Source organism: Manis javanica, chromosome 14 (assembly GCF_040802235.1).
Source record: "Manis javanica isolate MJ-LG chromosome 14, MJ_LKY, whole genome shotgun sequence".
In the NCBI taxonomy this organism is placed as follows: Eukaryota; Metazoa; Chordata; class Mammalia; order Pholidota; family Manidae; genus Manis; species Manis javanica.
The window spans coordinates 28,723,976-28,749,080 of NC_133169.1; the positions used below are offsets into that span (position 1 = coordinate 28,723,976).

The following is a 25,105-nucleotide window of genomic DNA, read 5'->3' on the forward strand; positions in this document are numbered from 1 at the left end:
TGATTAAGTGTCTTCTTTTTCTCCTACTTTTGTGGAAAAAATTTCTGGGTTGGAAGATGTGTTTTTATTTTTCCCCAACATTGTAAAGGGAGGCAAAATGTGTTTAGTTTTATATTTCAAAAATGATCTCAGACTGTAAAGAAGAGAAACGGATTAGACCAGAGGAATTATCTCACCCAACTTATAGATAGCAAGGGAGACAAAGAGGAGGGGCTCAGAGTAAGAGGGGAGTGATGAGGGAGAGAAGCAGACATACTCATGGCCATGTCATGTAGAAGAGCACAGGTCAGCCAGTGGACAGCACACCATTATAAGAGGCATGAGGATAACTCCTGAATTATTTTGTATAACAGCATAGATAGTTTAAGAAATACAGAAACAGAGGAGGGAAAAGTTTGGGGAGAGATCATGTGCATGGTCTGGGAAATACTGAATCTGAGGTGACTGAAAAAATCAAATTAAAATAATAATTTAACCATTACATCATTTATTTTGAATTTTGTTTTGGGAGTCTGAAGTAAGATCCTAATTTAATTTTTCTTTTATTCTGCATAGATAATTGCCTCCAGGACAAATCTATTTTAGCTTGGTGCTTTTAACAAAGTCCTCTCTTGTCAAATAAAAACAAATAAAAAGAAAAATCTGAGTACCCAATAAAAATATTATTTTACTTCACATTACATTATTTTATTTCAATTTAACTAGACTATACCATCTAAATTTTTTATTAAGATATAATTGATATACACTCTTATGAAGGTTTCACATCAAAAACAATGTGGTTACTATATTTACCCATATTATCAAGTCCTCACCCATACCCCAATACCCCAATGAAGTCACTATCCATCAGTGTAGTAAAATGCCATAGAATCATTATTTGTCTTCTCTGTGCTACACTGTTTTCCCTGTGAACCCCCACACCATGTGTATATAATACCCCTCAATCCCCTTCTCCCTCCTTCCCTCCCCACCAGCCTTCCCACACCCCTTGCCTTTGGTAACCACTAGTCCCTTCTTGGAGTCGGAGAGTCTGCTACTATTTTGTTCCTTCAGTTTTGCTTCGTTGTTATATTCCACAAATGAGGGAAATCATTTGGCACTTGTCTTTCTCTGCCTGGATTATTTTACTGAGCATAATATCCTCCAGCTCCATCCATGTTGTTGCAAATGGTAGGCTTGGTTTCTTTCTTATGGCTGAATAGTATTCCACTGTGTATATGTACCACACCTTCTTTATCCATTCATCTACTGATGGACACTTAGGTTGCTTCCATATCTTGGCTATTGTAAATAGTGCTGTGATAAACATAGGGGTGCATATGTCTTTTTGAGTCTGAGAAGTTGTATTCTTAGGGTAAATTTCGAGTAGTGGGATTTCTGGGTCAAATGATATTTCTATTTTTAGTTTTTTGAAGAATCTCCATATTGCTTTCCACAATGGTTGAACTAGCTTACATTCCCACCAGCAGTGTAAGAGGGTTCCCTTTTCTCCACATCCTGGCCAGCATTTGTTGCTCTTAGTCTTTTCGATGCTGGCCATCCAAACTGGTGTGAGGTGATATCTCATTGTGGCTCTAATTTGCATTTCCCTGATGATTAGTGATGTGGAGCATCTTTTCATGTGTTTGTTGGCCATCTGAATTTCTTCTTTGGAGAACTGTCTCTTCATATCCTCTGCCCATTGTTTAATTGGGTTATTTGCTTTTTGGGTGTTGGGGCGTGTAAGTTCTTTATGTATTTTGGATGTTAACCCCTTGTCAGACATGTCATTTACAAATATATTCTCCCATACTGTAGGATGACTTTTTGTTCTGTTGATGTTGTCCATAGCCGTACAAAAACTTTTTAGTTTGATGAAGTCCCATGTGTTCATTTTTGCTTTTTTTCCCTTTGCTTGAGGAGATGCGTTGAGGAAGAATTTGCTCATTCTTATATTCAGGAAATTTTTGCCTATGTTGTCTACTAAGAATTTTATGGTTTCATGACTTACATTCAGGTCTTTGATCCATTTCGAGTTTACTTTTGTGTATGGGGTTAAACAATAATACAGTTTCTTTATCTTGCATGTAGCTGTCCAGTTTTGCCAACACCAACTGTTGAAGAAGCTGTCATTTCCTCATTGTATATCCATGGCTCCTTTACCATATATTAACTGACCATATATGGTTGAGTTTATATCAGGGCTCTGCAGTCTGTTCAATTGGTCTATGGTTCTGTTCTTGTGCTAGTGCCAACTTGTCTTGATTACTGTGGCTTTGAAGTAGAGCTTGAAGTTGGGGAGCATAAACCCCCAGCTTTATTCTTTCTTCTCAGGATTGCTTTGGCTATTCGGGATCTTTTCCCTTCCATATAAAATTTAGAACAATTTGCTCGAGTTCACTGAGAAGTGTTGTAGGTATTTTGATAGGGATCATTGAATCTGTAGATTGCTTTAGGCAGGATGGCCATTTTGACAATATTAACTCTTCCTATCCATGAGCACTGGAAGTGATTCCATTTATTGGTATCTTCTTTAGTTTCCCTCATGAGTGTCATGTAGTTTTTAGAGTATAGGTCTTTCACTTCCTTGGTTAGGTTTATTCCTAGGTATTTTATTCTTTTTGATGCAACTGTGAATGGAATTGTTTTCCTGATTTATCTTCCTGCTAGTTTATCATTAGTGTATAGGAATGCAACAGATTTCTGTGTAATAATTTTGTATCTCGCAAGTTTGCTGAATTCAGGTATTACTTCTAGTAGTTTTGGAGTGGATTCTTGAGGGTTTTTTGTGTACAATATCATGTCATCTGCTAACAGGAACAGTTTAACTTCTTCTTTGCCAATCTAGATGCCTTTTATTTCTTTGTGTTGTCTGATTTCCATGGCTAGGGCCTCCAGAACTTGGTTGAATAGTAATGGGGAGAGTGGGCATCCTTTTCTTTTACATCCTTTTAACAAAATTTTGCAGCTTCTTGCTGTTAAGTATAATGTTGGCTGTGGGATTGTCATATATGGCCTCTATTATGTTGAGGTACTTGCCCTCTTTAACCATTTTGTTGAGAGTTTTTATCATAACTGGATGTTGAATTTCGTCAGATGTTTTTTCAGCATCTATGGAGATGTTCATGTGGTTTTTGTCCTTCTTTTTGTTGATGTCGTGGATGATGTTGATGGATTTTTGAATATTGTACCATCTATGCATCCCTAGAATAAATCCTACTTGATCATGATAGATAATCTTTTTGATGTATTTTTGAATTCAGTTTCCTAATGTTTTTTTGAGTATTTTTGCATCTATGTTCATCAGGGATATTGGTCTGTAATTTTCTTTTTTTGTGGTGTCTTTGCCTGGTTGTGGTATTAGAGTGATGCTAGCCTCATAGAATGGATTTGGAAGTATTCCCTCTTCTTCTGCTCTTTGGAAAACTTTAAGGAGGATAGGCATTAGGTCTTCACTAAATGTTTGATGAAATTCAGCAGGGAAGCCATCTGTTACAGGAGTTTTGTTCTTAGGTATTTTTTTGATTACTAATTCAATTTCATTGCTGGTTATTGGTCTGGTCACATTTTCTGTTTATTTCTGGGTCAGCCTTGGAAGGTTGTATTTTTCTAGAAAGTTTTCCATTTCTTCTAGATTAACCAATTTGTTGGCATATAATTTTTCATAGTATTCTCTAATAATTATTTGTATTTCTGTGGTGCCTATAGTGATTTTTCCTTTCTCATTTCTGATTCTGTTTATGTGTGTAGACTCTCTTTTTTTCTTGATAAGTCTGGCTAGAGGTTTATCTATTTTGTTATTTTCTTGAAGAACCAGCTCTTGCATTCATTGATTCTTTCCATTGTTTTATTCTTCTTGATTTTATTTATTTATGATCAAATCTTTATTATATCCCTCCTTCTTTTGACTTTGGGCCTCATATGTTCTTCTTTTTCTAATTTTGTTCATTGTGAGTTTAGACTGTTCATATGGGATTATACTACTTTTCTGAGGTAAGCCTGTATTAAAACATACTTTCCTCTTAGAATGGCCTTCACTCTGTCCCACAGATTTTGCAGTGTTGAACTATTGTTGTCATTTGTCTCCATATATTGCTTGATCTGTTTTGTTTTTTTTTTTTTTTGGTCATTGATCCATTGGTTCTTTAGGAGCATGTTGTGAAGCCTCAATGTGTTCCTGGGATTTTTCATTTTCTTTGTGTAATTTATTTCTAGTTTCATACCTTTGTGGTCTGAGAAACTGGTTGGTACAATTTCAATCTTTTTTCATTTACTGAGGCTCTTTTTGTGGCCTAGTATGTGATCTATTCTTGAAAATGTTCCATGTGTACTTGAGAAGAATGTGTATTCTTTTGGATGTAGAGTTCTGTAGATGTCTGTTAGGATCATCTGTTCTAATATGTTGTTCAGTGCCTCTGTGTCCTTACTTATTTTCTGTCTGGTTGATCTGTCCTTTGGAGTGAGTGGAGTGTTGAAGTCTCCTAGAATAAATGCATTACATTCTATTTCCCCTTTTAATTCTGTTAGTATTTGTTTCACATATGTAGGTGCTCCTGTGTTGGGCACATACATATTTATAATGTTTATATCTTCTTGTTGGAATGACCCCTTAATCATTATGTAATGGCCTTCTTTGTCTTTTGTGACTTTCTTTGTTTTGAAGTCTATTTTGTCTGATACAAGTATTGCAACTCCTGCTTTTTTCTCCCTATTAGTTGCATGAAATATCTTTTTCCATCCCTTCACTTTTAGTCTGTGTATGTCTTTGGGTTTGAAGTGAGTTTCTTGTAGGCAGCATATAGGTGGGTCTTGTTTTTTATCCATTCAGTGACTCTGTCTTTTTATTGGTGCATTCATTCCATTTATATTTAGGATGATTATCAATAGGTATGTACTTATTGCCCTGCAGGCTTTAGATTCATGGTTACCACAGGTTCAAGGTTAACTTCCTTACTATCTAAGAGTCTCACTTAACTCACTTAATATGTTATTACAAACACAATGTAAAGGTTATTTTTTCTCCTCCTTTTTCTTCCTCCTCCATTCTTTATATATTAGGTATCATATTCAGTACTCTTTGTCTATCCCTTGATTGACTTTTGGGATAGTTGATTTAATTTTGCATTTGCTTAGTAATTAACTGTTCTAATTTCTTTACTGTGGTTTTATTACCTCTGGTGACAGCTATTCAACCTTAGGGCCACTTCCATCTATAGCAATCCCTTCAAAATAGACTGTAGAGATGGTTTGTGGGAGGTAAACTCTCTCAGGTTTTGCTTATCTGGAAATTGTTTAATCCCTACTTCAAATTTAAATGATAATCTGCCAGATAAAGTAATCTTGGTTTGTGGCCCTTCTGCTTCATTGCCTTAAATATATCATACCACTCCCTTCTGGCCTGTAAGGTTTCTGCTAAGAAGTCTGGTGATAGCCTGATGGGCTTTCCTTTGTATGTGATCTTATTTCTCTCTCTGGCTGCTTTTAATATTCTGTCCTTATCCTTGATCTTTGCCATTTTAATTACTATATGTCTTGATGTTGTCTTCTTGGGTCCCTTGTGTTGGGAGATCTGTGCACCTCCATGGTCTGGGAGACTATATGTGAATATTGTTCCATTTGGATTGGTCATACAGTTCTCTCAATATTCTTTCCTTCTTAGAGATCCTTTTTTCTCTCTGTTCCTCGTCTTCTTTGTATTCCTCTTCTCCAATTTCTATTTCATTTATCGTCTCCTCCACCATATCTAATCTGCTTTTAATACCCTCCATTGTGCTCTTCAATGATTGGATCTATGACCAGAATTCGTTCCTGAGTTCTTGAATATCTTTCCATACTTCCATGAGCATGTTAATGAGTTTATTTTGAAATCCCTTTCAGAAAGATTCATGAGGTCAATTTCATTTTAATCTTTCTAGGTGTTGTATTCAGAATTTTACTTTGAACCAAGTTCCTTTGGCATTTCATATTTGTATATGGCACCCTCTAGTGCCCAGAAGCTCCACTTCCTGGAGCTGGTCAGCCCCTGAAGCAATGTCAGGGGTCACAAGGGAGTAATATTGGTGCCTGGGGGGAGGAAAGAGCTGTTTCCTGCTGCCCAGCTGCTATTCCTGCCTCCACTGCCAGGACCAGTGGCCGAGCACACAGGTATAATCCTCTATGCTTTGCATTTGTAGTTTGTAGTTGCTGTAGACAGGACTTCCCTCTGGCTGGCCTAATGCCAGGGTAGGTTTTGCTGGTTGTGAGCCAGGTGGGGCTGGCCAGGAGAAAGGCACAGTAGGATGTGTATCATGGAGGGGGTCCTTGGAACTGTGTAGCCAGCCAGGGAACTGGAGAGCCTGAAGATCATGAAAGTTCCCAACCTGCTGGGCAGAGTGCACCTGGACAATTTTGTCTACCTGTCCTTTCTCCTGAGAAGTAACCTCTGTGCAATCCTGCTCCTTTAGCTGCCCTCTTGCTGTTAGGAAGAGTCTCAGACTGCCCACCTTTCTTTTGTCTCAGAGCAGCCAAATATGGATCCCTGCTTTCCACAAGTGGCTGGAATCTCAGTCTCTCCAGGTATTCTGCCTGCCTTAGTTTCCAACCCCCTAATCACAAGAGCACCATGAAATGTAAGTTTCTGTTCCCAGAGCAGATCTCTGGGGTTAGGTATTCAGCAGTCCAAGGCCTCCACTCCTTCCCCATTCCATTTCTCTTCTTCCTGCCAGTGACCTTGGGTTGGGGAAAGGCTTGGGTCCCGCTGGGCCACAGCTTTTTTACGTTCCCCTGTTCCATGAGGTTTATTCTTTTCTCCACATGTATGCAATTTGGTGCATTTCTATTGCTCTTTCAGGATTTGTCATATCAATTATATTTTAGTATTTGTGTGGTTTTAGGAGGAAGCCTCTGTCTCACCTCTCATGCAGCCATATTTAATCAGTTCTGCTCTACCATCTAAATTTAATGCAGAATCTTTCCCTCAAACTCAGTGGTGCTCTTAAACTACCTTCTATGTAGAGGATTAATATAAAGGAGTAGGTATCTGATTCTTTAAAGACTGTCCCAGTATTTCAGCTTTCCTACATAAACAACTTGGGTTTCAAATCATGATTATCCTATGCCTTCAGCTTTGGGTCTTTCCCAGCAATTACCATGAATCTGGAAACTTCAACCTAGATCCTATTCCTTAGCCTTCCCAGTTGCCTAGGCAAGTCAGGCAACATTAGAAATATGAGGAAAAAGAAAGTTATGTTGTTAGTGTTATTCTCTCTTAGAGGAAACTGATAGAATCCAGACTTGAGTTCTGCCTTTTGAATAAGCCCACCCACCATCTCAGAAGGACATAGGTGTCATCTTACCTAGGCTACAAGCAAACTCCAGAGGACACGTCAGCAAGGTACAAGCCCACCTTTCCCCTGACCCCACCCCTCATAGAGCCCGCCAAAAACCCTAGCCATAAAAAGCCTCTTGACCTGCTAGAGACCCTTTTTCTTTGTTCTGCTGGCCAGGACAGAGGGGGCCCTCTCAGGTTTCACAATAAACCTGCTTGGACTGTGGAGTTTGCATCCTTTCTTCCCTCTCAGGAACAATTTTCCTTCCAATGCCTCCACCCAGCCCTCTTATTCTTTCCAATCACAGCTAATGAAAAAGTACCATAAATTGTTTTAAAAATTGTCCCAGGATGTTGCAAAGTTACTGTGTTATTTAAATCATCTGTGTGGGTCCTACCCCAAAATGCAATCACTTTAAATCAATGGAACTTGTCATTATTTAAGACAATAACTAAGAAAGTCTCTCCCTACCCCATTAAATACAGTGATTATAATACTCAATGAATGTAATATTCAGTGAGCTAAGTAAAACAGAAATAAGCAGGTAATGAAGGAAAAGGTAATTTGGATTGGGAGATCCAGGTAAAACATCAAGTTACAACAATGAATAAAATGACCTTAAAAAAAGGGAAAAATATCAAAGTAGCAAAGGACACAGTTACCTGAGTAAAGTAGCTTGAGTGATTTCATAGATAATTTAGTATTGGAATTGGTGGTCTTTAAATGTTAAGTTGCAGAATTTAGACTGTGTCTTTGGACCATGGAGAAGACATGAGGATGCACAATAAAAGTTGTTTCAATGAGAAATTACATGATCAAAGCAATTTTTATAAGTAGGAGTATGGAAACTGTGCAAGATTAATCAAATGAGATAGGATAGGAAACCAATGCTTTGAGGAGCTATTTCAGGCCAGATATGAAGTAATGAAAAGGCAGATTAAGATGGTGGGAGTGATAATGGAAAAAAAAGGAAATGAAATCTAAATGGAAGCTTACCTATAGTTTCACAATGAATAAACTATTTTAATAGCTTCATCATGTTGGGTCTAACTGATAAATAGCTATCTAAGGACACTTCCTTAGCAATAAGAAGGAAATTATATATCATTACCATAGCTAAACGTGGCAGATGAATGGCTCATAAAAATGTCAATTTAATAGGGTTACCTGTTATGAGAAAAGCATAGGATACGCATAAATAAATTATAAGGATTAGCACTTTATTCTTTTATAAAATATTTTTTAAGGTGAGAAAAATAATGCTAAGTCTGGAGTGAATATTTAAAAGGTCTGAGACAATATTATGCAAAATTAATGAATAAACATAAGGCACACAGACAAAATTACATACTAAAGTACATAAACACATAAATAATACATTAAAAAACAATGAGTTCATATATCTAATTGATAAATATGGTTATTAATCAATATACTTTTTAATCAAAACTTTACTAGTTGAATTTTAAATACAAGCTTAAATATGAATTCCTCAATTTAAAATAAGTTCAGTCTATCCAATCATCTCTCTCATACCTCATCTACTTGAGCATCAATGTTTTAAGTAAACTACACTAGACTTAAGTGCCATTGCTTGAACATAACTCACTTTCTAATGTCCTTTTCCATCTGCCTGAAATGCCTTGACAGTGTAACCCCTTGAAAATATCCTATCTGTCAAGAGCAAAACTCAAGTGTCCCCTCTCCCAACAAAGTTTAATCTAGTGATAACATTGCTTATGAATCTCTGCATGATATTTAATCACAAATGCTGACATAAATCTCGGACTTCTGATGTTTCTCTGCAACCTTTGCTAACAGGATCGATAACTGATTCTTGAGATTCAGCAGAAAGTGAGAGAAGATGGGATCCAGAGAAGGCACATCGTTGACTACCTGAAAGCAACCTCCTCCTTGTGTCATAAGCAATTAGAATGTCAGTGTGCAAATTTATATACAGTTATAAGAACTGTGTAATGGCTTCTGTTTTCTTCCTGTAGTAGACATTTACTTCCTCTGTTAAAGAGATAAAGGTGCTGTAGGGACCAAGCACAGGCTGCCCCAAAATGTTCTATTTTGGCATATTGATTACTTTGGACTCAAACAGATGGAGAAATAGCAGACGTACAATGGATTCTCCAACCCCACTCTGCACACCTCACCTTTAAACCAGAACATAAATCTCCCATATGAAAGGAACCCTCCCTGCTCCTGCCAATAGAGACATCCTTTTCTTCAAAGACAGGGAATTCAAGGCCAAAGAAGCCTGTACAAACAATCCTTGCTACTTTTTTACTTTCTCAACCCAAATACTTTTACAATTTCTTACCTACTGAAACTTCCCAACATGTTTTCTTTTTCCTGTCAATTCCTAGCAGATTTATGTTTCTTTATATAAATTACATAAAAGCATTATGCCTTGGTCATTTCTTTGGCTCTCAGTTATATTATTGAGCCTCCATATATATATAACTAAACTTTAGGTTTTTCCTACTGTCTCATTTCAATTTGATTCTTAAACTAGCTAGAAGTACCATGAAAGGTAGAAGAAATTTCTGTCTCCCCAACAGTGGTAAGAAGAATTATTGAGGAGAATTGAGAGCATTTCAAAGAGCTGATATAGGAAATGGGATATTATGGAAGAGCAAAAGAACTGCTGGGAAAACACTGACATGTTTTATTCACTCCGTCAGTATTCAAGCCTTCCTTCATTTCAGGACTTTGATCTCATTTATGATAACTTTACACCTTTAACCTTGGATTCCAACTTATGATTTATATACTTGCAGTTTTGTTCATGATTTTCATTGGCTCTAATTCTCCAGCACGGAAGGAGTCACTTCTTGAAAAAAAACTCTGAACTTTCTACACTCTTAGATTAGGTTAAATATCTCTTCTCTGGGAACCATCCTACACTGCTGGCAGAAATATAAATCGGTGCAGACACTACAGAAAGCAGTATGGATTTCCTCAAAAACTATAAATAAGTTTATCATGGGACCCATAATTCCACTCTAGGAATTTACCTAAATAATATCTCTGATTCAAAAAGTTATATGCACCACTACTTTTATTGCTGCATTACTTACAGTAGACAAAATATGGAAGCAACTTAAGTGTCCATCAGTAGAAGAATGTATAAAGAAGATGTGGTACATATATACAATGGAATATTGTTCAGCCATAAAAAAGAAATCCTGAGACAACAAAGATGGACTTAGAAAGTATTATGCTAAGTGAAATAAGCCAGGAAGAGAAAGACAAATATCATGATTTCACTTTTATGTAGAATCTAAAAACAAAACAAAACAAAATGAACAAAACAGCATTAGTCTCAGAGACATTAAGAAGATACTGGTGGTTACTATGGGAAATGTACTGGAATGTATGATGTATGGGTGAAATAGGTGAAGGGTATAAAGAGGCACAAACTCACAACTATAATAATAATAATATATGGGGATGAGAAGTACAGCATAGGGAATATAGTCAAGAGTTCTGTAATATCTTTCTGTGTTGACAGATAGTAAATATACTAGTTGGGGTGAATATTTAGTGTATATAACTGTCAAATCACCATCTTGTATAACTGAAACCAACATAATATAGTATATCAACTATACTTCAATAAAAAATATATTTAAAAAAATCTTCTCTGTTCTCTTAATAACCAGTGCTAATCTACCACAAATTAAAAGTGTTTCCTTATGTTAATAATGGTCTTTTTTTTCTTTCCATAGTCTAACACAATTAAAGCAAATTGTAAATGTTGGTTGAATCAAAAGGAATATAGAGGTAAAAGATACAGCTCTGGGCTCAAAAAACTCAGTTTGTATAGTCAAATCTTTTTGTGTTCCCTTGTGATAATTTTCTACCCCTTGAAAGAAATAATACAGGACAAGGTATGTGGCAGAATTCATTGACGTAGTGAGCCATCTTATTGACAACATCACTCCTAGTAAGTTTTCATCCTTTCATCAATACCCTAAAATTAATTTCTATTTCCTCTTAAATGTTTTAAGACTCTATATTTAGCATCTTACTCTATTAAATATTTATAAATTGATTTGATTTATAGCTAATTATTTCTAATCATATGTTTTCTTATATTAACTTCCTATTATTTCAGGACTTTACTGTTTCATTGATCTCTACAACTATTTTCAATAAAAATATTAAAAGGACAATATGATTGGGAGACAGGAAAAAAAAGATAGTGGTGTAGGAAGGCAAGACAAAAACCTCCTTCCCAAATCACATAAAACACAAAAACACAGCAAATACAACCAGACATGAAATCAAAACACCACTAGCAAGGCAGACCCACTACACATACCAACTGTCTGCCAACAGCTGCAGTTCCCACACAGAAAATTGAACTTCTGGGCACAAATCTATTTTCCCATAGGAAACACTAAAAAAAATTACAAGACAGAGGAATCTGGCCCCCCAAAAATTTCAGAAACAGGGCTTAGTGAAACTGAAATCACCAATCTCCTTGATAAATATTTCAAAATATATGTTATAAGCAAGCTCATGGAGCTACAGAAAAATATTCAAGATGTCAAGGAGGACATCAACAAACAGATAGAAACTTTGAAAAATACAGTATGTGATATGAAACAAACAATGGAGGGATTTAAAGGTAGATTAAGATGAGGTAGAGGAGACAAGAAATGAAATAAAAACAAGGAAACAGGAAAACAAAGAAGCTAAAGAACAGAGAGAAAAAAGGATCTCTAGGAATGAAAGAATAATAAGAGAGCTGAGCAAACCAATTCAAATGAAACAGCATTTGCATTACAGAGTACCAGAGGAAGAAAAGAGAAAAAGGGACAGAAAGTTTCTTTGAGGAAATAATTGTTAAAAGCTTCTCTAATCTGGAGAAGGAAATAATCACTCAGGTCATGGAAGTACAGAGATCTCCCAACACAAAAAAACCTAGAAAGAAAACAAGACATATAATAATTAAAATGGCAAAGATCAAGGACAAGAAGAGAGTACTGAAAGCAGCCAGAGAAAAAAGATTACTTACAATCGAGAAGGGAGTGGCATGATATGTTTAATGCCCATGAACCAGAAGGGCCTCCAGCCAAAAATACTGTACCCAGCAAGATTATCATTTAAATTTGAAGCAGGAAGGGATTAAACACTTTCTCAAAAAGCAAAACTTGAGGAAATTCACCACCACCAAACCATTTCTACAAGGTATCTTAAAGGCTCTGCTCTAGATGGAAATGTTCCTAAAGCTAAGTAGCTGTCACCCAAGAAAATAAATCCACAATAAAGGTATTAGACCAATTAATTAGTAAGCAAATACAAAAGTAAATCAACAACTCACAAAGTTAGTCAAGAGATACACAGAGTACAGAATATGACACCTAATGTATAAAGAGTGGGGGGAAAGAAGAAGGTAGGGGACAAAAAATAACTTTTGGATTATGTTTGAAATAGAGTAATAAATAAGATAGACTGTTAGATAGTAAGGAAGCTTGCACCTTTGATAACCACAAGTCTGAAGCCCACAATGGCAATAAGTACATATCTATAGACAATCACCCTAAATGTAAATAAACTGATAGCACCAATCAATATATAGAGAGTTGAAAAATGGATAAAAAAATAAGACCCATCAATATAAAACCTACAAGAAACTCATTTCAAACCCAAAGACATATGCAGACTAAAAGTGAAGGAATGGAAAGAGATATTTCATGCAAATAATAGGGAGTAGAAAGCAGGAGTAGCAGTACTTGTATCAGACAAAACAGATTTCAAAACAAAGAAAGTAAAAAAAGACAAAGAAGGACATTGAATAATGATAAAGGGGTCAGTCCACCAAAGAATATAGCCATTCAAATATCTATGCACCCACCATACAAGCACCTACGTATGTGAAACAATTACTAACAGAGGTAAAGGGCAAATAGATAGCAATGCATTCATTTTAGGAGGCTTCCACACACCACTCACACTGAAGGACAGATCAATCAGACAAAAAATAAGTAAGGAGACAGAGACACTGAAGAATACATTATAACAGATGGACCTAACAGAAACCTACAGAACACTCCACCCAAAAGCAGCAGTAAGTATACACATTCTTCTCAAGTGTGCATGTTACATTTTTAAGAATAAACCACATTCTAGGCCACAAAAAGAACTTCAGTAAACTGAAATTGTACCAACAGCTTCTCAGAACACAAAGGTATGAAACTAGAAATAAATTATGCAAATAAAACAAAAAATCTCACAAACACATAGAGCTTAACAACATGCACCTAAATAATCAATGTATCAATGACCAAATTAAAATAAGATCAAGGAATATTTGGAGACAAATGAAAACAACTTAACACCCCAAAACTTGTGGGATGTGGGAAAGCAGTTCTAAGAGGAAAGTATATTGCAATACAGGCCATCTCAAGAAAGAAGAACAATCCCATATGAAGAGTCTAAACTCACAATTAATGAAACTAGAATAAGGAGAACAAGTGAGGCCCAAAGTCAGTAGAAGGAGGGACATAATAAAGATCAGAACAGAAATAAATAAAATCAGGAAGAATAAAACAATAGAAAGAAACAATGAAACCAGGAGCTGGTTCTTTGAGAAAATAAACAAAATAGATAAACTGCTAGCAAGACTTATCAAGAAAAAAGTAGAGTATACACACATAAATAAATCAAACATGGAAAAGGAAAAAGCACAACAAATACCACAGAAATACAAAGAATAGTAAGAGAATACTGTGAAAAAACTTATGCCAAAAAATTGAATAATCTAGAAGAAATGGATAATTTTCTAGAAAAATAGAACTTTCTAAGCCTGATGCAGCAAAAAAATCCCAGAAAATCTGAATTTTTCCAATTGCCAGCAATGGAATAGATTTGGTAATCAAAAAACAACCTAAGAACAAACTCCCATACCAGATGGCCTCACACCTGAATTTTATGAAACGTTTACAGAAGCGCTAATATCCTTCCTCTTTAAAGTATTCCAAAAAGTAGAAGAGGAGTGAATATTTTCAAACTCATTCTATGAAGCCAGCATCACTATAATACCAAAACCAGGCAAAGACACCACAAAAAAAGAAAATTGCAGGACAATATCCCTGATGAACATAGATTCAAAAATACTCAACAAAATATTAGCAAACCAAATTGAAAAATACATATAAAAGATTATACATCATGATCAAGTAGGATTTATTCCAGGGATGCAAGGATGGTACACTATGCAAAAATCAATCAACATACAACTCATCAACAAAAAGACGGGCAAAAATCACATGATCATCTCCATAGGTGCTGAAAAAGCATCTGACAAAATTCAACATCCATTCATGATAAAAAGTCTCAACAAAATTGATATAGAGGGCAAGTACCTCAACATAATAAAGGCCATATATGACAGTCCCATAGCCAGCATCATACTTAACAGCAAAAAGCTGAATGCTTTTCCTAACTCTCCCCATTTTTATTCCTCAAACTAACTACAGGTTAGATTGGCCTAACTCTTCCCATTTTTATTCCTCACAGTAGTGCAGGTCCTAGCCATGTCAATCAGACAATGCAAAGACATAAAAGGCATCCAAATTGATAAGGAAGAAGTTAAACTGTCACTGTTGGCAGACAACATGATTTTATAAGTAGAAAACCCCAAAGACTCCACCAAAATACTGTTAGAACTAATAACTGAATTCAACAAAGTTGAAGGATACAAAATTAACACAGAGAAATTCTTATATACTAACAACAAATTAGCAGAAAGAGAAATCAGGAAAAGAACTCCATTTATAATTGCATCAAAAAGAATAAAATCCTTAGGATAAACCTAACCAAGGAGGTGAAAGACCCTGCAAATTATAAGGTACTCATGAGAGAAATTAAAAAAGACACCAATAAATGGAAATAAATCCTGTGCTCATGAGTAAGAATAATTAATATTGTCAAAATGGCCACACTGCCTAAAGCAATCTACAGATTCAATGCAATTCTTATCAAATTACCAACAGTATTTTTCAATGAACTAGAACAAATAGTTCTAAAATTCATATGGAACCACAAAAACCCTGATTGAATGGTCAAAGAATTCTGAGAAGGAAAAATAAAGCTGGGAATATTATGCTCCCTAACTTCAAGTTCTACTACAAAGCCAGAGTAAACAAGACATTTTGGTACTGGCACAAGAACAGACCCATAGATAAATGGAACAGAATAGAGAGCCCAGATATAAACCCACCATAAATGACTAATTAATAAAGGAGCCATGGATATACAATTGGTAAAAGACAGCCTCTTTAATAACTGGTGTTGGCAAAACTGGACAGTTACATGTAAGAGAATGAAACTGGATTATTGCCCAACTCCATACACAAAAGTAAACCTGAAATGGATCAAAGACCTAAATGTAAGTCATGAAACTGTAAAACTCATAGAAGAAAACATAGGCAAAAATCTCTTGAATATAAACATGAGCAACTTTTTCGTGAACACATGTCCTCAGGCAAGGGAAACAAAAGCAAAATTGAACAAGTGGGACTGCATCAAACTAAAGTTTCTGCACAGCAAAGGACACCACCAGCAGAACAAAAAGGCATCCTACTGTATGGGTGGATATATTCACAAATGACTTATCCAATAAGGGGTTAACATCCAAAACATATGAAGAATTCACTCACCTCAACAGCCAAAAAACAAATAACCTGATTATATAATGGACTGAGGATCTGAACAGACACTTCTCAAAGAAGAAATTAGGATGGCCAACAGGCACATGAAAACTCTACATTGCTAATCATCATCAAAATGTAAACTAAAACCACAATATGATATCACCTAATACCAGTTAAGATGGCCAACATCCAAAAGACAAGAAACAACAAATGCTGGTGAGGATACAGAGAAAGGGTAACCTTCCTAAACTCTTAGTGGAAAATGACTATGGGCATTCCTCAAAAAACTACAAATAGAAATACCATTTGACTCAGTAATCCCACTCCTAGGAATTTACCTGAATGAAGCAAGATCCCTGATTCAAAAAGACATGTGCACCCCTGTGTTTACTGGAGCGCTATTTACAATAGCCAAGATATGGAAGCAGCCTGAGTGTCCATCAGTAGATGAACTGATAAAGAAGTGGTACATATACACAATGGAATATTATTCAGCCATATAAAGAAAAGAAACCCTACCATTTTCAACAACATGGATGGAGCTAGAGAGTATTATGCTCAGTGAAATAAACCAGGTAGACAAAGACAAGTACCAAATGATTTCACTCATTTTTGGAGTATAACAACAAAGCAAAACTGAAGGAACAAAATAGCAGCAGACTCACAGACTCCAAGAGACTAGTTTCCACAGGGGAGGCAGTTGGTAAGGCTGGGTGGGGAGGGAGGGAGAAGGGGATTAAGGGGCACTATAATTAGCAATCAAAGTATAGGTAGATCATGGGATGGCAGTACAACACAGAGAAGACAAGTAATAACTCTACAGCATCTTACCATGCTGATAGACAGTGACTGCAATGTGGGGGATGGTGAGGACTTGATAATGTTGGTGAATGTTGAAACCACAATGTTGTTCATGTGAAACCTTCATAAGATTGTATATCAATGATACTTTAATTTAAAAAAGGACAGTATGTTCTTTTAAAGTGAACTTAATATTTGGTAGTGTCTGTCTCTATTGTTCAAAATAACCTCATATTTTCAACATTTATTTTTCAGATTTATTTAATAAGGATGTTTTACTTAATAGGGATTTATTTTTCAATAAAAGATATATTTAAATTTTTATTGGAATAATAATAAAGCTATTAATTCAATCTGATTTTTGGTGACCTCATTAGGACACCTTATAGTTCTGTATTTGTTTAAGTATCTATTTAATATATACCAATTTAATTTTATAGATTATTTTAGGATCATTTGAAACAATTAACTGCTATAGCAATTCATGGCAAAACATTACTGAAGTAGTTCACATTTCAAGAGAGAACAAAAGAGCCCCTGAATTCTTAATGAAGTTGATTCAAAAGGATAACAACAGGGAAGTAATACTGGCTGCCCACAGGGAAGAAGAGAATAGCAGACCTGGGGCTACAAATCCCTATTCAAATTTAAGCAACTGCAATTCACATTCACCCAGATTGGCCAGACTGGGGAGAAAATAAAAAGACTGCTATTACCTACACTGCCAGAAACTTCTATTAAAAATAAAGTCATGTTTTGTTTTGATTACAGGGCAGATGAACAATTTTGGCAGGTGGGAAAAAAAGGCAGAGATTGAAAGAAATCTACAACCAAGCTAATCAATTCCATAGTCATCGGAGGACTACATGGATCTTCTGCTTACGCGAGGAAGTTCTGGCCGTGAAGGCATCTCCAGGGTTTAAAAAGCCTGAGAGTGAAACAGCCCTTTGAGCAAAAGGGTTTCATACGGAGGGCTGGAAATTCAAAATACACTTCATTTCACAAAACAGAAAAACAAAAAAATAAGGATAACCTCTTCTTAGGGTAAAATGCTTTAACTATGGAAAGAAGAGTGTCCTTTTCTGGAACTGCTGGAATTTGATAATTGTTATTGTAAAAACCTGTTAAACATTTACATTGGCAGATTTTTACAGTGTATTTTATTATAAATTTTTTATTACGACTGGATAAACCTGACTTGAAAACAACTAGATAGGAGGGGGAAATGGAAGGAGGAGAAGAAAAGCAAGGCAGAAACCTCCCACAGACTCAGCAAAGAAGCAACCAGAGCAAATGCAACTCAACCTGAAAACACCTGAAGACTGTGGAACAGACCACCTACACCTAGCAAAGAAGACCACACAGAGAGGGCTTAAGTGGACTAACCAGTCATGTGGGACCGGAGCCCTTCCCCCATCCCTGTCCACAGGCAGGAAGGACAGGAACAGAGCAGGGAGGGGCTAGGCCCTCAGGAAACCTGCACACCTGACCCTGGAGATGTGCTCTGGGAACATGACTCCACATTGCATTGGGTCCTAGTGATTAATGCAGCTGGACACCAGGGACATTGGAACACTGTGAGAGGCTGAGGTTCCAGCCACTTGTGGAAGACAGGTAAGCATCACTGTCCCACTAAAACCCAAAACAGAGACAGCAGTTTGAAACATTTGCCATGTGTGGGAGGGGTTCCAGACAAGTGAGGGTTGGGCACTGCTCACTCTGCCGGAGAGCAGGCAGATGGAGGCTTCCCCAGCTCCCCCTCAGCCCAAAGGTCAGCACTATCAGGAGTCCCTGAAACTCCATCCCCCTCACTGGACACTGGCCTTCTGGGAGGTAAAGAGAATGAGAGAGTGCCATAAAGTGAATCAGAGAAAGCTGAGGAAGTATTCAAGTGAGTAAAATAAATATGTTTTGCCACTTGTTAGCAAATCTTAGCCACTATCACTTTTTTGGGATAATTTGTAAGGCATCATTGTTGTGGAATACAAGTGCTTTTGTAGGATCTGAAGAATCAAAAGTTAGCATAAGTACAGCCATCTTAAGGCCTAAATACCACCCCCTAACCCAGAAGAAGGAAAATCATTAGAATCTTGAAAAACAAGTTAGTTAGCCTGTGTCAATTGTAGTGACCTTTAGTTAGCCAACCATAAATCAGTTAATCATACATGCCTAGCTTATCTTGCTAGAACCACCCTAGACATTCCGAAGGTGATCTCATCTAACCAGACCCCAGGATGTGGCGCCAGCAAAAGATTTATGAGCCTATAGAAAAAACCCTGTATTGTAATTATGGAAAATTTTACCCCTTTTGAAAATGGTATAAAACCTTCTGGCTTTGTGTGCTCTGGGTCCTCGTTGAGACCCGCTGCGACGGGCTGACGTGGACCCCAGCTAGTTGGCTTCTGAATAAATTCCTCTTGCTTGTTGCATCAAGAAACGTCTTTGGTGAGTGATTTGGGGCGGCGCCTTCCTCAGGAGAATCCAACATTTGGGGGCTCGTCCGGGATCATGCGCTCACCCCGCTTCACTCCCGAAGTCGCTCTTGGAGGAAGAGGTAAGATTAGTGGCGCCTTGGTTTGTCTGTGTTCTGTTTTCTGTTTTTCAGTGAGACCGGTCATAATTCTGAAAGGGGGTACCCACTGTCTGGCAGCTGTCCTGATCCCGTAAAGGGGTCGAGACTGCGGTCGGTAGACGTACTAGGAGCACCACAGGCTGCAACCCTGGGGGACGCCTCGGGGAGGTTGGGAGGCCAGGGACGCCTGGTAGCCTCCCGTCTGTTTTTCCGGCAAGGTGAATCTGATGAGATAGGGTTGATTTTCAGGTGCCAGGAATATCAACCCCTGATTCCTTTCGGTTTCTGTTTGAAAATCTGAGAAAAAAACAAAAAGCGGCCGCTGTGTGTCTAATCTGTGTGTGTCTCTGTTTTTTGTGTCTTTCATGTGCCTAATAATTGTTATACTGACAATAGGACAGACTCAGACAACCCCCTAAGTGTGTAAATGAATATATCTTTCTACCTCCGGATGGTATTAATGAAATTGATTTAAAGACAAGCGCTTGTGAAAATTGAGTGTTCTAAAACTTCCAGAAAACCTGGTAAAAAAGTGTTAAGCATTAATGCTAATTTGAGTTTGCCTGAGGCGGGCATGTCCTGGTAGTTGTCGGCTGCCTGAGTTTACCTAGAGTCATTTGAGTCATGTTATCTGCTAAATCTTTTAAGAATAGAATGCTTAGAAGCTTGGCTTTGTCTAGTGTTCAGTGGGGGTCTTGTGAGTAGGCTAGCATAGTTGTTGCAGGTAGGTGAACTGGATAAGTGTGGCAAGTGAACACCTTTTAAATTGTGTGTTGCAGTGTGTATGCCTACCTGCAGCCTGAGAATCTTTGTAGTAACTTAAAGCCTTAGAGTTTTGTTAAGTTGAGAAGATGTGCTCTGTGTTCGCTGGGAGATTGTGCTGTGAAGCTCATGGTTGCAGAAATTGTAGAATGTGTTCGTGAGTTTGTTGGTCTAGAAAATGTTAGTTTGACAGTTTGCAGTGTCCTGCTTCTCAGTGTTCACTAGAAGTTAAAGTTTCTAATGGTTTTAAGTTCTAATTAAAACCACTTAAAGTAATAAAGAAAAACATTTCTCTATGCTAAAAGATGTATGTTTTAATAAGAAAAAGTATAAAAAATGAAAACTCTTCTGCATGCTAAAGAATGTGTTTTGTGATAAAAGAAAGTAACTTTGTTCTAAAGTACAGCTATTTATTTAAAGAGAGACAAAGAGAGAAAACAGCGTGGTGCCTTTTGTTGTAGAAGATCCGCTCAGCCTGTTGCTTTGGGGGGAGGGTTAGGATGTTTAGAGATAAAGTGAGATAAACCCAGTCAAGCCGCAGGCAAGCCCAGGCATAATTCTCACCGGCTTATGTGCTTGGGACCATGGGGCAAATGAAGAATAAATTACTATATTCTTACAGATATAGTCATGCCTAGTGAAATTAAAGCAAGTGAGTCTTGATATCAAGTGCACAGCAAAATTAAAATCTCGTTTCCAGTTAAACAGTTTTCTTTAACTGTTAGTCTGCTCTTAATGTTGAAAGATCACAGCAGTTTCTCATGCTTAAAGTCTCAGTGAGTTGCCATGAAATCGTAATGTTAAAGAGACTAAAAGCTAAAGTTTGTTAACAACTGTATAATCTTTATTTGCCTTTGAAATATTTTGTTATTAAAAATGATTGCATGGCCTGAACAATTGAATTCCTAAGCAGAATAGTAACAAAGCTTTTTTCAGCTGATTAAATGCACTTAGTTAACAAACCAAAATTTATTAAACTGTAGAATCTGGACAAGATTATGTTTCTCCCAGAAAAACAGGTTTCACTGTAAAGGTTTAGATAGACGAACGTGTGACCACTTTTGAGAAAAGTTGTAATAGATTTTTTGAGAACCACCAGGTCTTCTTGTTTAATTTATATGCTGTATGTTTTTAAAAAAAAAAAAAAAACATGGGGGACTCTCCATATTTTTTAATGCAAATAATCTTAGAGCTTTTAATAGAATTTGCATAGCAGCTTATATCTACTATTAAAGAGTAAAACATTCTTGAAGCTTTCAGGGAAGACCTGTAAACTTAAGCACTTTCTCTGCTTTTTTGTATCTGGTCTTAGACACTTATGCTGAGTTATGTTCTTATTATTTTCACTGTTTGTAAGCTATTGATTGTAAGCCAAAGGTCATCATTTCTCAGTCCCTAAATGAAGAAGTAAAATGCCTGATCTCTTTCATCTCAAATCATATTTCTGGTCATATCTGAATATCTGTGTGAAAGAAAGAGACATTTAAATTTGAGATTCTGCTTAAACTTTTAAGTTGAATTTGACTATAGCCATATTCATTCTTTGTATGTATCTCTAACAGGTCTTTTGTATGCCTGGTGATATTATACTCTGCCTTGAGTTTAGACAGTTCTTTCAGCTAAATATGAATTCTTATTGTAGCTTTTTTCCCCTCCTGAAGATGAAAGCAGAAGAATCTACCATCTGCTACCATTCTCTCAAGAATGCTTAGTAACCTAGAATTAGTTTGACTTTCTGTATGTTGTCTTTAAAAATTGACAGCAGCAGTCTCCCCTGCTGCCCCACTTTTTAAGATATCTCGTTTACTGTGCTGAGTATATAGACAATAAATGTGTAATGATAGTTCTAAAAAAAAATTAAATGCAAAAAGGTGCTTTTACCTCTAGTTAACTCTGATATTTTCCAGAGGGCCCCTGGAACATGTCAGAAGAATTTTTTCTCACTAGAGAAAGTATTTGACTAATTTGGCTTATTTATCTGATATATATATATTTATTTACCAAGAAAGCACTGTCAAAGAGAATGATGCTAAACTTTGTTACTGAATGTTTTGTATTACAGAAATATCAGAATTTCCTTATGTCAACTGTTTTACAGTAAGCTCTCATCATATCTTTAACCATTGTCATTTGTAAGTCTTTTGTCATTTATAGTATTATCCCTAAACTGGTAAAGAACTAGATTTCAGCAGAACAGGTATTAGTTACATAAGATTACATAAACTAAAGAAAATGATTTTGTGTCTTTTTGTTTCAAATGTTGCTGGTAAAGTGTTTTAACCTTGTTCTCTTAAACTGACAACAGTTTAGTAAATGACTATCTTTATGAGCAGAATTGAAACATCCTTCTCTCTACTTGATCCCTCCAGAGTTTAAAAACTTTCAGTGACTGTTTTTGTATTCCATGGCAGTATGTTTATTTGCACGAGTTCAATAAGAATCTGCTTTCCTTGTGAGAAGACTACTTAAGAACACTGGTTATACTACCAGGGCTTTGACTGGAATGTCGTACCTGAGAGACATGTGTATAGACTCAGATGTGAACAACTTTAAAGAACTAAGATTGACTTTATAAAGCCAACAAAGCCCCTTGGAAGAACTGGCCTGGTACCTTGCTTACAGAGTTCCCAGCAGCCTTACCAGGTGAGTAAAGAAGGTCACTTCCTGGCAGGTGCAGAGACCTCGAGAAGAGAAGAATTCATCCAAATCTACAGGTACTGCAGGCAAAGCCTGATGGCAGGTCTGGCTTGGCTGTCTGGCCTCAAGAGGCCTTTAAAAGTTCAATCTGAAATTCCTTACAAAAAGTTCCAGCAAAGCATATTTAAAAGAGCCTGTGTAATCAATTGCTCTTCTTGCTGCACCTGTGCAAATAATCAAGCCAGCTGTTAATTATTTTCTTAACCTAGTTACTTCTAGTAAAAATGAGAGTGATTTTAGAGAGAAGTATCGTTTCAATAATGCAGCCTCCTTCCAGAATAAAAAATCCAACTCCAGATGTTGCTACATAACCTAATAACACAATTTGTTTTATCTTGCCTAGAAGCCACAAAACTGCAAATAGTAATAAAAATGAAACCCAGAATAGAAGCGCCAGCCTTCTGAAGCCCTCTCAACTGACCAGTGATGGAGACCTAGCTGCACCCTTTACTGCGCCCCCTTCTCAGCATGAAGCAGCCAGAGCGGTCATCACCCCTCTTCCCTAGCAGCAGCTAGAGTCTCTATCTGTAGAAGAAAGAATGAGACCATACCCATAGCCTTCCCTGGTAAAAACAGGTATTTAATCCCTCCTCCCGAGGGATAGTGGGCTTGTAACACTGGAGTGACCCCATGTGTCTCTACTTCTGCCTTCAACTCCTCCCGTGATTTCTGTATCATGGTCCAGCTGGTGCCCAGGTTGATGTATCATGATGATCTCTCATTCGTAGCTGAATTTGAACCTAAGCATAAATATAAGAGAGAGCCGGTCTCGCTGACCTTAGCCGTGTTGTTAGAGATAAGAGTCGCAGCTGGAGTGGGAACGGAGGCAGCCGCTATTGTTCAAGGGAACCAGCATTATGAAAGACTAAGGACTGCTATTGATGAAGACCTAAAAACCATAGAGCAATCCATTACAAAACTTGAAGAATCTCTGACTTCCCTCTCTGAGGTAGTCTTACAGAATAGACGAGGGCTAGATCTGCTGTTCCTAAAAGGAGGAGGACTGTGTGCAGCTTTAAGAGAAGAATGCTGCTTTTATGCAGATCATTCCGGGATAGTAAGAGATTCAATGTCAAAACTTAGAGAAAGGCTAGATCAGAGGAAGAGAGAGCGAGAAGCAGGCCAAGGACTGTTTGAATCTTAGTTCACTAGGTCCCCGTGGTTTACAACCCTGATATCCACTCTGGCTAGGCCCCTACTCATCCTTGTGTTGCTCCTAACTTTGAGACCCTGCATATTAAACCGGTTGATAACTTTTGTTAGAGAAAGAGTGAGTGCTGTTCATGTACTAATGTTGAAGCAACAATACCACTCACTCACCTCACAAGAAGATACAAACATTCCATGATTGGAATGCCCCAAAAAGAGAAGTGGGGAAATGTAGGATCTGAAGAATCAAAAGTTAGCATAAGTACAGCCATCTTAAGGCCTAAATACCACCCCCTAACCCAGAAGAAGGAAAATCATTAGAATCTTGAAAAACAAGTTAGTTAGCCTGTGTCAATTGTAGTGACCTTTAGTTAGCCAACCGTAAATCAGTTAATCATACATGCCTAGCTTATCTTGCTAGAACCACCCTAGACATTCCGAAGGTGATCTCATCTAACCAGACCCCAGGATGTGGCGCCAGCAAAAGATTTATGAGCCTATAGAAAAAACCCTGTATTGTAATTATGGAAAATTTTACCCCTTTTGAAAATGCTATAAAACCTTCTGGCTTTGTGTGCTCTGGGTCCTCGTTGAGACCCGCTGCGACGGGCTGACGTGGACCCCAGCTAGTTGGCTTCTGAATAAATTCCTCTTGCTTGTTGCATCAAGAAACGTCTTTGGTGAGTGATTTGGGGCGGCGCCTTCCTCAGGAGAATCCAACACTTTCTGTGTGTGATATTATTAAAAAGCTATTTTATTTTACTTAGCACATGATGTATTTGGATACTCAAATACAGGCTTTCAAGGAAGGGTGATAAAAAAAGTTAAAGAGAATTTGCTGAGGTGATAAAAGACCAGACACTTTGAAAAATTAAGTAACATGTGGGAACCACCAACAAAAGATTTGCCACAAAGACTTTAAGGACAAGAATGTCTAATGATTTTCAATCATTTATTCATGCATACTCTTTCTCGCTTCTCAGAAAACGTTAAGCATAAGTTCTACTCCATGTAAATGGGAATATAAATGGAAAGGGACTCTAATGCCTCAGGTTTAGATGGATGCTAGCATAACATAAAAGAACACATGTAAATCAGAAGGTAAAAAAAAGTCTCCAGGAACTGTATATCTGTCCTACTTGACCATAGCAGGCTTGTAT

General features: G+C 37.1%; 1 protein-coding gene and 1 long non-coding RNA gene across 7 annotated transcripts in view; one reads left to right on the forward strand and one right to left on the reverse strand.

Annotated features, from left to right (window-relative positions):
* The window catches only part of KCNT2 (potassium sodium-activated channel subfamily T member 2), a 451,692-nt gene that overhangs the window by 386,081 nt on the left and 40,506 nt on the right, over positions 1-25,105 (reverse strand). The window lies entirely within an intron of this gene.
* On the forward strand, positions 19,326-24,617 carry LOC140845932 (uncharacterized). Its single transcript, XR_012124850.1, has 2 exons — positions 19,326-22,742; positions 23,140-24,617. It is a non-coding gene; the product is annotated as an uncharacterized lncRNA (long non-coding RNA).